This window comes from Pleurodeles waltl, chromosome 3_2 (assembly GCF_031143425.1).
Source record: "Pleurodeles waltl isolate 20211129_DDA chromosome 3_2, aPleWal1.hap1.20221129, whole genome shotgun sequence".
Lineage (NCBI taxonomy): Eukaryota > Metazoa > Chordata > Amphibia > Caudata > Salamandridae > Pleurodeles > Pleurodeles waltl.
Genome location: NC_090441.1, coordinates 117,482,289 through 117,500,130, shown reverse-complemented (window position 1 = coordinate 117,500,130; position 17,842 = coordinate 117,482,289). Strand labels below are relative to the sequence as shown.

At 50.3% G+C, this 17,842-nt stretch overlaps 1 long non-coding RNA gene across 1 annotated transcript in view; it reads left to right on the top strand.

Annotated features, from left to right (window-relative positions):
- Positions 1 to 898: 898 nt before the first annotated feature.
- The window catches only part of LOC138286557 (uncharacterized), a 107,480-nt gene continuing 90,536 nt past the window's right edge, over positions 899 to 17,842 (top strand). The window contains exon 1 of the long non-coding RNA XR_011202011.1: positions 899 to 1,025. This is a non-coding gene — a long non-coding RNA (uncharacterized lncRNA). The remainder of the gene's footprint in view (positions 1,026 to 17,842) is intronic.

Genomic DNA, 17,842 nt, shown 5'->3' with positions numbered 1-17,842 from the left:
CAAACGTATTACATGGACTTAACTGGTTCGTTCTGCGCATGATAAACTGTCACTGAAAGTGTCACACATAAAGCACTAACATGTTACACATCGACACATCAAAAACATGTAAATGTCATCGGCAATCAGGAAACCTGGCAGCTGTGCGTGTTTTAAATCACAGACCCCGTCCTGCTGCTCTTCCTTATCACGTTACGTGTGTTCAGTGGGATGTTTCGTACAGAGACAGGTTCATCACAGCTTTGTGCTTGTTTGATAGTTTTGAAATATTTAAAACAATCAACCAAGCACAGGGGGCGATGAACTAGTCTCTGGGATACTACGGGATAGAAGTCCTACCGCCGACTCAAGGCGCTACAAAAGACGTGTGAGGGACAGAGAATATTTACACACCTCTTCATTGCAGCGCCCAAGAGCGACCACAGGCTGGTGCTGCCCCCCATGTTAGGAGACGCAGAGCCCCCACCGCGAGAGCTGCTCCAGGAACACCCGGCAACATCCAGCGCAAGCCCAACTCCACATAGAAAACAATCCAAATACAAACTCAGTCCGCACAATAACGAGCAAAGAATACACAAATCATTTCAGGAAAACATGTGCGTCGGCATGACATCAAAGCTCACCAGTGAATGGCCGGGCTAGAAACCAAAATGTAGATTTTCCTAGTAATTTATGACGGAAAGTCTTAATTTTATTAAAGACACGGAGGCGAGTATTATGCTTCTCTAACTTGCTTTATTTTAAATAGCAGCAGTCAAGAAAACTACAACTCCCATGAGGCTTAACAAGTCCAAAGCCAATGGGAGAAGAACAGGAATAACAAATGCACCAATCACCATCCACGGTGCTACGTAACCACTAAGCTTGACTGCGACCAGCCCTCTTTCTTGATGCGAGGGTTTAGTCGATGCGTGAAAACAAAGGAAAAATAGTCAAAATGATAGCAATTGCCAGAACCAAAGAACAAAGTTCCTGAAGTAAGTGCAGGCAAAAGAAGAGACGAGGAGGAAGCCGGGAGATGTTCTGTGAGTTTTTCTGAAATGAATCCTGGAGATCAAAAGGAACGGTGGAGTTCGGTATGACCATGGCTTGATCAGGAAGCTGGTTGCGTTGTTGTAGATGTTGCTGTAAGGGAGGGAAAGGACAAAAAATTAGGAACGTTTGTCCCACTCGAGGCGGGATAATACTCGCCTCCGTGTCTTTAATAAAATTAAGACTTTCCGTCATAAATTACTAGGAAAATCTACATTTTATGTCAAGAACGGAGGCTCCTATTATGCTTGTTTAAAGCATATTAATCACTACAGAAGTTGCAGTATGTACCGGTTTACAGTAAAATGTTCTAAAAACATTATCGTTAGACCAATCGGCAGACCTCAGAATGTCCTCCAGGCTAGAACCAACCCAAAAGGCCTTGGAGGCCATCGCACCCCTAGTGGAATGAGCCCCAAAAACAGAGGTATCAATCCCTGCAAGAGACATAACCCAACGAACCCATCTAGCCAGCGTAGCTGAAGCAACAGGTTTGTGGGGTTTACGAAAGGAAATGAGCAACTGGGAAGAGGAAGACGTCCTGAGGTCAGCCGTGCGATCTTCATAACATTTAAGACATTGACCAACACATAACTTAGGTTGATTGGGAAAGTATGGGTAGAAAACTGTATGTAAATTAGATTTTGTGCGTCTATGAACTGAAAATAATACCCCTGAAGGGGCAAATTGTCGAGAAGAAATATCTAATGCTCGAACATCAGATAAACGTTTGATAGAGACTAGGCAGAGTAACATGGTTAGTTTGGCAGAAAGTGATTTTAAAGACAACTCATGATTATCTTGCCAAGATAAAAACAGATTCAGTACTACATTCACATCCCACAACTTTGAGTATTTGGGTAATGGAGGAAAAGAACATTTTCACTCCCTTTAACAGGCGACAAAGGAGGGGATGTTCTCCGACGGGTTTGCCATTGACCTGATCATGGTGCATGGAAATTGCTGATCGGTATAGATTAATCGTCCTGTATGACTTACCTAAACCGGCTTGTGCCGCTAAGAAGTTAATGACATAATTTATATCTGCTGAAACTGGATCGAGGTCCCTTCCCACACACCAGCAAGACCAAAGCGACCAAGCAGAGCTATATGCCTTTCTGGTGCCTGGGGCCCAGGCTTTGCTGATGAGGTCCGCAGCCTCATTCGAAATCGGGACGGAAGGTCGGGAAGTCCCGATACCTTCCATGCCGAGAGCTGAAGAGTGTTGTTGATGACAAGGGGATGAGGATTTCCGTGAGGATCTTGAAGAAGAGAAGGGAATGACGGGAGAAGAAGAGGGGAATCGATTGTTAACTCCAAAAGGGGTGGGAACCACATTTGTGACTGCCAAAAAGGTACTACCAGTACTGATGTGGCTTTCTGGCGTCTGATCTGGGCCAATACCCTGGTGATCATCAAGAAAGGAGGAAACGCATAGTTGATTGCTTGGGACCAGTCCTGTAGAAAAGCGTTGGAGGCCAAAGCTACCGGGTCCGGACGCCAACTGAAAAAGAGGGGTAACTGGGAGTTGAGACGGGAGGCGAAAAGGTCTATGGCAAAAGGGCCCCATTTGCGACAAATGGAACGAAAAACTGAAGGATGAAGTTTCCAATCGCTGTAATCTCTGAGGAAGCGAGAGTGCCAGTCCGCCGTCTGGTAGAGGGAACCTGGAAGATATTCTGCTGAAAGGGAAATCTCGTTGAGGAGACAATACTCCCAAAGACTTTTTGCGAGGTCTGCAAGAGGTTTTGATCTGGTGCCTCCGAGATGGTTTATGTAACGGACAGCCGAAACATTGTCCATGCGGAGGAGGATGGTACACTGCACCCTGTCTTTTGCCAGGCTTTTGATTGCAAAGGAGCCTGCAAGCATCTCTAAATAGTTGATGTGCAATCTGGACTCCTCGAGTGACCATGTACCCCCAGTCGAGATTGAGCCACAGCGGGCGCCCCAACCCGTAAGGCTTGCATCGGATTCTAATACAAGATCGGGGGCTGATGGAAAAATAGCCCTGCCGTTCCAGGCATCTAAATGGTCTATCCACCATTGGAGTTCTAAACGAGACTCGTGATCGAGAGCTATCATCTCTGAATACGTAAGACCTCTTCGGAGATGACGGATTTTTAATCTCTGGAGAGCACAGTAATGGAGGGGGCCCGGAAAAATGGCTTGAATGGAAGCCGACAGAAGGCCCACAATCCTGGCCAGCGTTCTGAGGGAAATCAGTGACCTGCTGAGTGTTTTCCGAATTTCCGATTTTATGATATGTACTTTTTGTGAAGGGAGATGGAGAGTAGCGGACAAAGAGTCTATCTCGAACCCTAAGAAGACTATTTGTTGAGCAGGGAGAACATTGGACTTTGCTTTGTTGAGAAGGAAACCGAGTTGGGAAAGAAGGGAACAAGTTATTTGTAACTGAGACAAGAGAGTAGCACAATTCTGATGTAGTATAAGGATATCGTCCAGATAAATTAGAAGTCTGATGCCTAATGACCTGAGATGAGCCGTGACCGGCTTCATTAACTTGGTGAAGCACCAAGGTGCGGAAGAAAGACCGAATGGAAGGGAGGAAAATTGATACGTCTGGCCTAGCCATTGAAACTGAAGATATTTGCTGTGATTTGGATGAATGGGAACTGAAAGGTATGCGTCCTGAAGGTCTAGACGTGCCATGAAATCGCCAGGAAGAAGAATGTCCCTGAGATGGATAATGGTCTCCATCTTGAAGTGTCGATAAACGACAAACTGATTGAAATCCCTGAGATTTATAACCGGCCTGAACTTTTTGTTTTTCTTTTGCACCAAAAAGAGAGAGCTGAGGAAACCAGAGGAATCTAGAGGGGCTTCTTGGATGGCTCGCTTTGAGAGCAACAAAGCTATTTCTTCTGAGATTAGGGAAGACATCTCCTTGGAAAAACGAGGAGGAGGAGGAAAGTACCTTTGTACGGGAGTGGCGTAGAACTCTATTTGGTAACCCATAATGGTATTGAGAACCCAAGGGTCTGAAGTCAGCGAGCGCCATTTTGGGATGAAATGACGAAGTCGTCCCCCTATTGGAGTAAGGCCAAAAACAGGGCTTACCTTGGTTGTTGTGGGATCGGAATCCACGCTGCCCACGACCTCTGTAGCCTCTGCCACGCTGAGGGTAGAACTGGGGTTTGTAGGCTTGAGATGGATAGGTGGACTGAGAGGAGTAGTAGGAGCCTCTGTTTCCTTGGAAGGAACGGCCGGTAGAGCGGCTCCTGCCTGTACCGGCCCTGGCAAAAACCTGATGATTGAATACCTTTTTGATATTCTGTTGAGCTTTGTCAATCGAGGAAAAAGTAGAAACGAATTTTCCTAAGTCTTTAACGAAGGTATTCCCAAAAAGATGACCATCAGCTTTAACACCGGGATCCATGTTGGCCAGATTTGACAACTTGGGGTCCAATTTTAGGAGTAAACCTTTCTTTCTCTCGTGAATGATGGAGGCATTAGCGTTGCCCAGGAGGCAAAAGGCTCTCTGTGTCCATAAGGATAGCTCAGCCGGATCAATGTCCGCCTCATCCATTCTTGCTGATTCAGCGAGATCTAAAATACGAGCCAAAGGACCCACAACATCGAGCAGTTTGTCCTGGCAACTTGACCAGGCTTTATCTACCCCCTTACGGGGATCCTTTCCGAATTTAGAGAAAAAGGTAAGTATAGAATCGTCAATTGTAGGAGTCGCTGTAATCTGGGAAAAAAGTGATGGTCTGGGGCATTCAGATCTCAATTTAGACCTTGTCTGCTTATCAAGAGGAACTCTCAGTCTGGACGCAATATATTTACCCACGTGAGAAGACGGAGACCATTCAGTGGAGTTAGGGTGATGTAAAAGTAATGGGTCGAACATGGGGTTACCATCCGCGTCCAAAATGGTTTTGGCAAAAAATGGGTCTGAAACATTTAGTTTAGGCTTTTTGGCAGGGGAAGCCTGAGACTGAGAACCCCATATGTCAGAGGCGTCATCTGCCTCATCTGCATCACTGACGTCGTCATCGGTATCAGAAATGTGGGAGACAACAATTTGTTTTGGCACTGTAACAGAATGCTTAACTTTAGATTTGCATTTGCTGAAAACATTACTATTCCCCTCCTGAGAAGGAGGCCTGGGAGGAAACTCGTCCTCATCCATGGGTGAAGAAGCTTCACCAGTCAAAACAGCGCTAGCGGATGGTTTTTGGTTAGACAAATCCTTATAATTTCTTTTTCTGCTATCCCCCGCAGAATGGGCCAGAAAGGATTTGTGGACCATGTTTTGAACAGTGGTCTCAATTTTTTTTGACATTTTTAGCATTGAAGCTGAAACAGCTTTTACCACAGCCTCATTAATGAGGGTTCCAAAATCTTCAATATTAGCTGAAGGCGAATCCTGAGGATCCATTATACAGGGAATGGTACTTCAAATACAATTGTATCAGGTAGGAGAAAAAGAGAGAGAGATAGCCCCTGAAGAAAGGGTTAACAGCAACCAGGAAGTAATGGGAGGCTGAAGGAACCGAACAAACACGCCCCTTAAGGCGTGTCCAGGTCAGGCAAAGGACGCTGTGGAAGCTGAGACGAAGAAGCGAGGCTCCGGGACTCCGAACGGCGTGTGAAAGAAAAAACTCGGCACCCAGCGGTAAGGAGCGTTCGCTTTAGAACGTTCGCATGAAGGAGGCCAAATGCCTCAAGACGCGCGCGAGCACAGGTCACAAAGCCTCAGGGCTGAAATAAAACGCTGCGAGGAGTGGGAACGCATGCAGCAAAGACCGACGAAGCGCAGAGAAAAGCACGCGCTCGTATACCATCAATAAATACAGTATAATAATAATAAGCACTGAAAAAACGTAGGAGAGAATAAAAGCACCACTTATCTTGACTGCGAGCAGCAAGAAAGAGGGCTGGTCGCAGTCAAGCTTAGTGGTTACGTAGCACCGTGGATGGTGATTGGTGCATTTGTTATTCCTGTTCTTCTCCCATTGGCTTTGGACTTGTTAAGCCTCATGGGAGTTGTAGTTTTCTTGACTGCTGCTATTTAAAATAAAGCAAGTTAGAGAAGCATAATAGGAGCCTCCGTTCTTGACATAAAATTCTGTATAAGCACCGAAGATCCAGTTTACGCATTTCTTTATTTTACTACTTCAGCAGCAAAATGTAAAACCCAATCCAATAGAAAAGTGCAACAATAAATGGCAACATTTCCCGTGTCATGCAACAGTAAATAACTAATATGTCCGATTAGGAGGTCGCATGTTCCTAAAGCTGACCCTTAGCCAACTATCCTCTTTTCTTGCTGCTCAGAAATCGATTAAGTACCCAATCACTTATTTGACAGAATTTGTTTATAACATTTTTATAGATTTTTCATTAACAGTAGAAATCAACAGATCATTGTCGCATAGCCAAGGAAACAGCATGTGGGCAGCGAATGTGTGTACATTATAGTAGAGAGCAACATTCAACTTAGTATCATCTAGATCTGTTCTAATGAAGGGGATGACATCTTCGTTACAGTGTTGAAAACTTAGGAAGGGGTGTCCCTGCGTGGGATTATCCCACAGAGCATCTGGTCATGTCTCAAGGTCATTGCATGCAATCCAGGGGCACCATATAAGGCAGAATTTACGTGGGCAACCCCTGCTTTTATATACCACCTTCTCTGCTGCCATGTACATGACCATCCTTTCCTCCATTCCGTCATCGTCTGGGTCTCTAGGCCCCCTCAGTGTCTAGCTATGTCCCTTTTGGCTATTACCAGGGCTAGATTACAAAGCGTCAGTTGTTTCCGTGGGAGGACTATGTCGTCCAGTATCCCAAGCAGGATGTATTTAGGATCTTCCGGTATATCACTCGCTAGCATGTTCCCCAATTCAGTAAGCAGCAGTCTCCACTAAGTGCGTATTACCGGACAAGTCCAAAGAGTGTAGGAGTAGTCTCCCCTGCGTTCTCCACACCTTAAACAGTTAGGAGAGGCCACTCTACCTATATTGTAGAGGCCTGCTCTGTCGTAATGGATCCGGTGCACCATCTTAAGCTGAACGAGGCGTAGGGGGGACTTGATCGTTACCTCCCTTGGGAACATAAGAGCCGCCTCCCAGTCTATATCTTCCAGCGCTCCTGATGCTGCCACCCAGGTGGGTCTCAGTTTGGTCAGGGTATCTGGCATACTAATATTAAGTGTTTTATACACTGCAGGAACTGCCCTCTCTGGTATCTCGCCCATGAGCAGTCTGCCCTCTAAGAATGAGTACTCCAGTATTTCTGTGAGCATGTTCTCTGCTCTCCAAGCATGTTGGAATTGGCGGTACAGGTTGCGTTGGTTGTCAAGGAGGTGATATTCTTGTTGCAGGGTCGAGAAGGGCATCATATCTCCTTCTCGCAATAGATTTCCAACTCTCGAGATCCCTATAGGGTTCCAGTCCCTGAACCCTTTCAATTTATTTATTTCTGTAAGCAAATTACCTGCCCACAGAGGGGTCTCTTGAGCGACCTCTGACCTGTTTTTAGGTCCGGAGCTCGCCCCCCACGACCGCAGCACCAACCTGCTGTCTCCTGCCTCTGACCCCCGCCCACGCTGCTGCTAGCGTGTTCGAGGCTTCTCTTGACCCGTGTGGCGTGTATTCTGCCGTCCTGTAAGTGGTTTTCTGTTTTTCAGCGCCTTGCCTCTTGCGCTTCTGCCCCCGACGTGCCCCTTCTGATTGTGCCACTTTGCGCCGTCCAGTAAGTGCGCTTTTACTGGTCTCAAGCGCCTCACCTCCTGCGCATCTGCCCCCGTTGTGCCCCTCTGATTGCTGTTTTCCCCAATTGTATACTGTGCCTTTAGTGTATTTCTGTGACTGGTTTCAAAGTTTAACTGTTGTTATATTTGTGCCCGACTTTTTGGCCTTGTTATTGCGTGTTTTCGCCCCTTGTGCGCTCCCCCTCGCTCTCCGCTCCCAGCCGCTGCCTCCCTGCGGCCCCGCCCCCCTCGCACCCCCATTCGCCGCTCCCTCCCGCCTCCCGCCTCCCAGCTGCTCCTCCCTCCCCCCTCCCTTCTTAATGGCTGGCGCTGTGCGTCGCGAGTGAGCGACCTCTGACCTGTTTTTAGGTCCGGAGCTCGCCCCCCACGACCGCAGCACCAACCTGCTGTCTCCTGCCTCTGACCCCCGCCCACGCTGCTGCTAGCGTGTTCGAGGCTTCTCTTGACCCGTGTGCCGTGTATTCCGCCGTCCTGTAAGTGGTTTTCTCTTTTTCAGCGCCTTGCCTCTTGCGCTTCTGCCCCCGACGTGCCCCTTCTGATTGTGCCACTTTGCGCCGTTCAGTAAGTGCGCTTTAACTGGTCTCAAGCGCCTCGCCTCCTGCGCATCTGCCCCCGTTGTGCCCCTCTGATTGCTGTTTTCCCCGATTGTATACTGTGCCTTTAGTGTATTTCTGTGACTGGTTTCAAAGTTTAACTGTTGTTATATTTGTGCCCGACTTTTTGGCCTTGTTATTGCGTGTTTTCGCCCCTTGTGCGCTCCCCCTCGCTCTCCGCTCCCAGCCGCTGCCTCCCTGCGGCCCGCCCCCCTCGCGCCCCCATTCGCCGCTCCCTCCCGCCTCCCGCCTCCCAGCTGCTCCTCCCTCCCCCCTCCCTTCTTAATGGCTGGCGCTGCCCGTCCGCGCCTGGACCGCGCTCAGCGCCACCCCCCCTGGTCCTCACGACCCCCGCAACCCCTGCCTCCGATACTCTACCAACGAACTCCGCGCACTCAACCCTGGCCCCTCCACAGAGTGCTTCCTGGCCACCCCGAAGCACACCAAAGGACCTTTCTCCTGCCGCACCTGCAACTTCTCCTGCAACAGAACAGCGAAGCCAGCAGCAACCAGCACAAACCACCTGCACTGCATCCTCCTCAACACACGCTCCGCACGAAAACACGCCATCGAACTCTGGGACTTGCTCGACACCACCGCCCCAGACGTGGCCTTCCTGACCGAAACCTGGTGGAACGACTCTTCGGCCCCTGACATCGCCATCGCCATACCGGACGGATACAAGATCACCAGAAGAGATCGAACCAACGGAGTCGGCGGAGGAATAGCCATCGCCCACAAGTCTACCCTCAAGATTCACACCCACATGGACGACACTCTCACGACAGCCAAACACCTCCACTTCCAGATCCACACGGACCCCAACACGACCCTCAGAGGAACCCTCATATACCGCCCTCCAGGACCAAGAGCCCCCTTCAGCGACACCATCTCCGACCTCGTAAGCACCCACGCCCTCGCATCTCCAGACTACATCCTCCTGGGAGACCTAAACTTCCACCTGGAAAACAACAACAACGCCAACACCGCTTCGCTGACCACCAACCTCCTCAACTTCGGACTCCGCCAACTGGTCAACACTCCCACCCACATCGCCGGTCACACGCTTGACCCCCTCTTCACCTCAAGCAACCACATCTCCTTCAGCCACACCTCCGAACTCCACTGGACCGACCATCACTGCGTCCACTTTTCCTTCAAGAGAAACACTGAACACCACCGCATCCCTCTACCGCCTCACCGCCGCTGGAGAAAAGTCACCGAAGACCAACTAACCAGCTCCCTCGCCAAAAACCCTCCACTCGACTCCTCCGACCCGAGCGCCGCCGCCACCAACCTCCATCAATGGATCCTTGACTGCGCCAACACCTTAGTTCCACTCATGAAACCCACCATCAACCAAGGAAAGAAAAAAACAGCCTGGTTCATGGAAGAACTGACCACCTCCAAACGCACCTGCCAGAAGCTCAAGAAGAAATGGATCCTCGAGCGCACACCCGACAACCTCGCCACCCTCAAAGACGCCAACCGTGATCACCACCAACGGATCCGACTCGCCAAGCGCGCTCACTTCACTGAACGCCTCAACAACAACGCCCACGATTGCAAAGAACTCTTCAGCATCGTGAAGGAACTCTCCAACCCGAACGCCAACATCAACGACGTCCCACCCTCCCAGAAACTCTGCGACGACCTCTCCACCTTCTTCCACCAGAAAATCGCAGCCATCCATGACAGCTTCAACACCGCACCTCCGCCAGACCCCACCCCTGACGACTCCGCCCACGCCCGCCGCCTCACCACCTGGACCCAAGTGGACGACGCCGAAACCCTAACAACCATGAATTCCATCCACTCAGGCTCTCCCACGGACCCATGCCCACATCACGTTTTCAACAAAGCCAACGCCACCATCGCCCCCAAACTCCGCAAGATCATCAACCTCTCCTTCAACACAGCCACCTTTCCGAACAGCTGGAAGCATGCAGAAATCCAACCCCTCCTCAAGAAACCCAAGGCTGACCCCAACGATCTAAAAAACTTCCGACCGATCTCTCTCCTCCCTTTCCCAGCGAAAGTCATCGAGAAGATCGTCAACACCCAGCTTGCCCACTACCTAGAAGACAACTCCATCCTAGACCCCTCCCAATCTGGATTCAGACGAAACCACAGCACCAAGACCGCACTCCTCGCCGCCACTGATGACATCAGACAACAAATGGACAACGGCGAAACCTCAGCCCTCATCCTCCTCGACCTATCAGCCGCTTTCGACACAGTCTGCCACCGCACCCTACTGACCCGCCTCCACGAAGCCGGCATCCAAGACAAAGCCCTCAACTGGATCTCATCCTTCCTCTCCGACAGAACCCAGAGAGTCCGGCTCTCCCCTTTCCGCTCCAAAGCCACCAACCTCATCTGCGGCGTCCCCCAAGGCTCCTCTCTCAGCCCAACGTTGTTCAACGTCTACATGGCCCCCCTCGCAAAAGTGGCCCGTCAACACAACCTCAGCATCATCTCCTACGCCGACGACACCCAGCTCGTCCTCTCCCTGACCAAAGACCCTCTCACCGCCAAAACCAACCTCCACAAGGGACTAAAAGCCATCGCCGAGTGGATGAACAACAGCCGATTGAAGCTCAACTCCGACAAGACGGAAGTCCTCATCCTCGGACGCACCCCCTCGGCCTGGAACGACTCCTGGTGGCCCACTGCCCTCGGACCACCACCCACCCCAGCCAACCACGCAAGAAACCTCGGATTCATCCTCAACTCCGCTCTCACCATGTCCAAACAGGTCAACGCCGTCTCCTCTTCCTGTTTCATCACCCTCCGAATGCTCCGTAGAATCTTCAAGTGGATTCCAACAGGAACCAGAAAGACGGTAACCCAAGCCCTCGTCAGTAGCAGACTTGACTACGGCAACGCACTCTACACAGGCATCCCAACAAAAGACATCAAACGACTCCAGCGCATCCAGAACGCATCCGCCCGCCTGATCCTCGACATACCCCGCCGATGCCACATCTCCCCGCACCTGAAGGACCTCCACTGGCTCCCTGTGGAAAAAAGGATCACCTTCAAACTCCTCACCCACGCTCACAGGGCTCTACACGACACCGGGCCCACCTACCTCAACAACAGACTCAGCTTCTACGTCCCCACACGTCAACTCCGCTCTGCCCACCTCGCCCTCGCCATCGTCCCCCGAATCCAGCGCAAGACCTCTGGCGGCAGATCCTTCTCCTTCCTCGCCGCCAAGACCTGGAACTCTCTCCCCACCTCGCTACGTCAGACCCAGGACCTCCTCACCTTCAGGAGACTCCTCAAGACTTGGCTCTACGAACGCTAGCAGCACCTCTCCTACCCCCCCCCCCCCCCCAGCGCCTCGAAACCCTGACGGGTACATAGTGCGCTTTATAAATGTTATGATTGATTGATTGATTTTACCAGCCCAACCAATGCGTCAGGGTGATTTATGCCATGCCTCAATCACCACCCGGGTTGCAGGCATGAGGCACGCTGTTCCCCTATTTCCAGATATATAATGTAGATAGGATTTGGTCTGGAATTGCCTTCTTTCCAGTGCATAAGTGGGATGGGTCCCATCTGCTTGACTCCAGTCATTGGTTACCAAGAGGTGGAATGCCCAGTAGTACACCCTCACGTCAGGGAGAGCAATCCCTCCATTATAACAGCTTCTCTGCAGTGTTTTGGAGGCTGGTCCATGGGTGCCTGTCTTGCTAGAGGAGGTGTCTTAATTTGCTGTCTATTTTCAGGAAGAGCTCACCTGGCAGTATATAATAACAGTTCTGCAATGTAAATGGAAACTTGAAGAGCGTAACCATCTTAAATATAGTGGCTCTACCCATAATAGTAAGAGGGAGGGTCTTCCAATGCCCGGCATCTGCGCAGAGTTCTGGCAGTATTTTGCCCACATTGCGGCAAATACTGCATGCCACATCATATGTCACATAAATGCCCAAATATTGGAATCTCTCCCCAGTTACGCTTAGTTGATTGGTGCGGTCACCCAATAAAGACCACCCAATCTTCTCCTGACAGTTATGGTAGAGGACATATTTGTTCCAATTAATGGTGTAGCCAGAGTGCTGACCATATGTATCAAAGGCTTGAGACATGGCGGATGGGATATGTAGAGAAGTATATCATCAATATATAACAATATCTTCTCCTCAGCCAGGGCCGAGCTGGGCGCCTGAAACCCTCTTATCAGAGAGTTTTCCCAAATGTGACAGGCCAGCGGTTCCAGAGTGAGGGCAAAGAGAAGAGGCAATAATGGGCACCCCGACGGGTGCCTCACTGGATACTGAAGATATACGAAATCACCCCGTTGACTCGCACAGCCGCATAGGGTTCCCTGTACAGTAGCGCCCCCCACGCGAGGAATCCCTCACCAAAACCCAGTCTTTAGAGGGCAGCCATCATAAAGGGCCAGTGCACTGTGTCAAAAGCCTTCTCAACATCTAATGACAAAAATAAGTGCGGGTCTGTGCGGGATTCTTCTTTCACCATCCAGTTATGGAGGCACCGCAGGTTACCTCTGGTGGATCTTCTTGGTATAAATCCTGACTGATCCTGGTGAACGAGTGAGGAAATGATTCCCGACAGTCTGGTGGCAAGCACCATAGCAAGAATTTTACTTTTGACGTTTATTAGTGAGATGGGGCGGTATGATCTACATTTTGGATGGGGCCCTGCGCAAGTCAGGCAGTAAGATCCCCTCCTTCAGTGCCATCTCGTATAATTTATGGAGGTAAGGGGCCAATAAGTCAATCTGCCACTTGAAAAATTCTGCAGTGAGGCAGTTAGGACCTGGAGTCTTGCCACCACAGCTTTCACTTCCACCAGGGATATTTCCGCATCCAGGATTTCCCTATTGATATCCGGCAGCACCCGAAGGGTAATACCATCTAGGTACTCCTTTATTTGGTGCTGCTCCATCTGGGGTCGTTCCCTATAAAGGACCTCATAAAACCTGGCGAATGCATCTGCTATTTCCTTATCTGTGCTGTGTATGACTCCTCCCTGGCCCTCTATTTGAGTCGCCCATCTTGCCTCCAGTTCTCGTCTGTCCAATCATGCAAGGAGTTTCCCTGCCTTGTCCCCTGTGTCGTAGAGATGATGCTGCAGTGCTAGTTGGTAGGTTCTCACTTCCCCACTGGCTCTCTCCCTATATTCAGTTCTCAAGGCCTCTATTTGCCCAAGAATACTAGGGGAGGGAGAGTGCACTACCTCTGTTTCAAGAGCCTTCAGTCTGTCCTCTATACTGCCTAGTTCTGTCTCCTCCTTCTTTTTCTTATTGGCTATTATGTTGTGTGCCTCCACGGATCACCGCCTTATAGGCTTCCCAGAGCGTCACTGCCGATTCCACAGTGCATTTATTTTCTGCAAAGTAGAGTTTAGTGTCTGCTCTGATTACTTTTAGGACCTGGTCGTCTCTGAGCTCCCAAGCCTTTAGCTGCCATCCAGTCCCCCGCTACGTCGTCATCCCCCAATCGTGACCCTGAATGGAGACTGATCTGAGAGCCCCGCACCAGATATTCTGCCTCTTGTACCACCTCTATTTCCCCAGCGACGCTAAACACATAATCCAACCTGGAGAATACCCCATGAAGCCCAGAGTAATAGGAGTAGCCTCATCTGTTTGGGTGAAGCCACAGGTCGCTCAGGCCCAGCGTCTCTATGAAATGGTGGAGTGGGGTAGTCTTGACCGATCCTTGTGTGAGGCATACCTGACCTATCTAGTGAGGTCAAGGGTACATCTTTGAAGTCCCCCCTATGATGTGCAAGAAAGTATCAGTATCTAGCAGGATGTCTGTGACTGCTTGCAAAGTACACTGCTGTATTCGGGTTGGGTGCATAAACACTTATGATAGTAACGTCTTCCCTGCGCCACATGCCCTGTACCGCTGCGTATGTGCCATTGGGTTCCAACCACTTTCCATGAATCTGAAAGGGTGTCGTCTTCCGGGCTATTATTGTCACACCACTCACCTCAGATGTGAACCCTGCATGTGCCAGCAATTTGCAGGCACCCCTTGCAGAAAATGGTAGTTCATGCTTCAGAGGTGTGTTTCCCGTAAGAGAACCACATCAGGTTTCTGTGTCCGTATTAAGGCCGCCACCAACCCTCTTTTGATCTTGTGTCCCAATCCATTCACATTCCACATGAGAATAGTGTGTGTGTCCCTTGTATCACCAGATGTACCCATAGATGCCCTGAAGTTTTAGTAGTGTGTTCCAGGCCAATGACTTATCTAAGGTAGCCGCCATCTCTTGCCTTCCCACTCTCAACTCTTAACTGATACACCACAAACTAATTCTAATAAAACATTCCCAGCAGAGTCCCCCCACCCCACTCCATCCTTCCCAGCTTCTACGTGGCCACACAAGTTTTATAGCCATCGAGTCACTAGATTAGGCCTGGGGGTCTGTAGCCCACCCCACCTTAACTCTAGAACTCTCGAAAACCCATAACTCACCGTGTAGGAGGTAAGAGCCCCACTTATCTGCTTGGTAACCTTGTCTCACTAATGAGATCCCTCACCCTGCTGCCAATCTCTAACAAAAGGACGGTGTGACAAGGGCCTCTCTACATATACAAACTGCGTATTCCTTAGCTAACTACCTATGATATTGGGGAAGAGGTTAGAGGGGAAGGGGGCAGGGTGTTGAAGAGGGGAGTGGGAAATGGGGAAATAGAAGGAGGGAAAGCTGGGGGGAAATAGAGACAAATGGGGGACAGAAGATGGGATAGAGGGAAGGGCAGAGAATAGAAATGGGTGAAAGAGATAGGACTAGGCCAAGTAGGGTAGGCGAAGGTCTCCAGGCCATTCATGTCCAGAGCCATCCAGTTGCCCCAGTAAGCATTTTAAGATTCTAACATATCTTGGATAACCTATCGAAGTTCAGTGTCTCCATTCATTCCTTCACTGAAATCAACGTCACATTGATCCAGCAGCTGAGCCCCTGGAGTGGGACTCCTTTCATCACGATCTGTCTCCGTCCTCTCCGACCATGCCGGGTGTCTCTCAGGTGAGTGTTCAGTATGCGTGGAGGGGGTCATCTCTTTTCTCTTTCGTAATTCAGTATCCAAGAAGTTATCTTCCAGAGTGGGTCACACCAGAACGATCTCACGGGCGCTGACTTGAGCACTTATCTCCCCCTCTGTCGCTGGGGGATCCCAACTCTCAATCGGGTTACCTTTTCGCCATGCTCCACCTCAGACGGTCTGTTTCTCAGTGCAGGAGGCAGCTCCTCCACCGATCTCCAGGCCTCCTCTGGCATATCAAAAAAGTGTGCTTTGTCCTGCAGGATCACTTTCAACTTTGCAGGGAAACAGAGCACATATCGGAGATTCATCTCTCGGAGCTTCACTTTCATTGCATCAAGGGAACGGCACTGCTTCTGCATGTATCTGAAATAGTCCGGGAAAAGAAGAGTAGAAGAGTCATAGCAGAGGTTCCTCTGTTGCCACACTTCTCGAAGAATAAGGCCTTTATCATAGTAATTAAGGTCTTGCGGAAGAGCCCCAATCGGCAGCTTTGGCACCAATGCGCTATGTGCCCTTTCTGTCACAAAGCAGGTGGAGAAAGCAGCAGATGGGAGGGAGGATCAGAGTCAATTTTCCTAAAAGGTAGAAGCCTGTGTACCCTCAACCCCCTCAGACAACCCTTCAAATCCAAGATTATTTAATCGCGCCCTGTTTTCAGCATCATGTACCCTCCAAAGGAGGTCTTTTGTAAGTGCCTTAAGTGCAGTTAGGTCCGTGTTATAGGTATGTGTCGCGCCTACCACTTCTGATATTCTCTCTTCCGTCACTGTCACTCTGGCCGAGACCTGGCAAAGGTCCTTTCTTAACAGGGAGACCTCCACCGCCACTTTGCCAACTTTTGTTTCCAGGGCTGTCCTAGATTGCCATCAGTATGGCGGCATTGTCCGGTGTCTGGGCAGGCGCGTCACTCGACTCCTGGTCTCAATCATTTTAGTGTATTTATAGATCTTCCCTTGTTTAGGGGGCTTCGGTTCTTTGTCTCTGGCCATTATGCGACCACCGAAGGGCGCGACACTGGCTCCTGCTGTATCTATAATGATTATGTACAGGCCGTGACCAGTTGGGGTAGGTCAGATATTCCTACCTTGAGTAGGTCCTAAACTTTGAGTGTCATGGGAGCACAGTCTGGGGGCGCTCAGTGGTTCCCTCAAGAGAGCACCGCCAAGTTTGTTAGTTACTTTCCTGTGTCTCCCCTCTTCCATCTCAGAAGTGGTGTGTTGTATTTTTCTGATTAAGATCATCCCAAGCAGGTCTCTGATTCATAGACTGCACAAGGGCTCCCACTCTCATCTCTACCCCCGTATTTAGGCATCTGGCTTAAATCAAATGTGTTGCCTTAGTTTATAGTTTGGGGTAACAACCATATCATGTCAGGGGGGCAGGGTAGCTTCTTCAATACATTCCAGGAGAGGGGCCCAGGGCTAGGGAATGTTCTTTCTCCACCAACAGTTCTTCTCTGATGATGACCCGTCTCTCCTTGGTGCTTCCACCTCCACTATGGCGCCCTACCCTTCTCAGTGCCACTGTCCACCTGTGGGTAAGGTAAAGCGCCGCATTTCTTCAGGGACCCAAATGGTTTCTCTCCCCCTCACCTTACCTCATGCAGACCGCAGCTCTTCTCTTTGTTTCCGGTCTTCGACAGTGCCGTCACTCCCTTCAGGTAGCCTGCCTCACGCCAAGAACTTCCCTGTAGCTCAATCGGCAGGCGGAATTTCAAAGTCTCGGGCGGCCGGTCTGCGGCCCGGAGGACACAGGCCCCACCTCCGCAGCGCCCTGGTGCCGCAGGCTTCGCCTCACCTGAGGAGTCCTTAGATGTTTCAGTACTCCACCGGTAACGCGGCTTGGGGGTGGTTGTGCCCCAGCCCTGGAAGGAGCGTGTCCGCTACTGAACCAAGACCGGCTTCAGGCGCCCTTCACGCTCCCGGTCGACGTCATCTTGCCGCCTCCTTCTGGCCCTCCCCCGCTTCGCCATGCTGGGTCATTTCCACTGCTCCAGGGGCTCCGTACTCCTTCGGATGAGGTCTCAGTTACCTCAAGTGCATAGTTGGAGGGAGGATAAGAAGTTAGGGGCATATCTATACTCTGTTTGCGCCGGAATTGCGTTGTTTTTTTTTACGCAAATCCGACGCAAAGCTAACTCCATATTTATACTTTGGCGTTAGACCCGTCTAGCGCCAAAGATCTTGGAGTTTGCGTCATTTTTTAGCGTGGACACCTACCTTGCGTTAATGATATGCAAGGTAGGCGTTCCCGTCTAAAAAATGACTCCAAGGCATGTGCGCCTTAATTAAACTCCCGTGCAAAAATGACGCACGGGAGTGGGCGGGTCAAAAAAAATGACGTCCAGCCGCTTTTGCGTCATTTTTTAACGCCTGGTCAGGGCAGGCGTTAAGGGACCTGTGGGCTCGGAAGGAGCCCAGAGGTGCCCTCCCATGC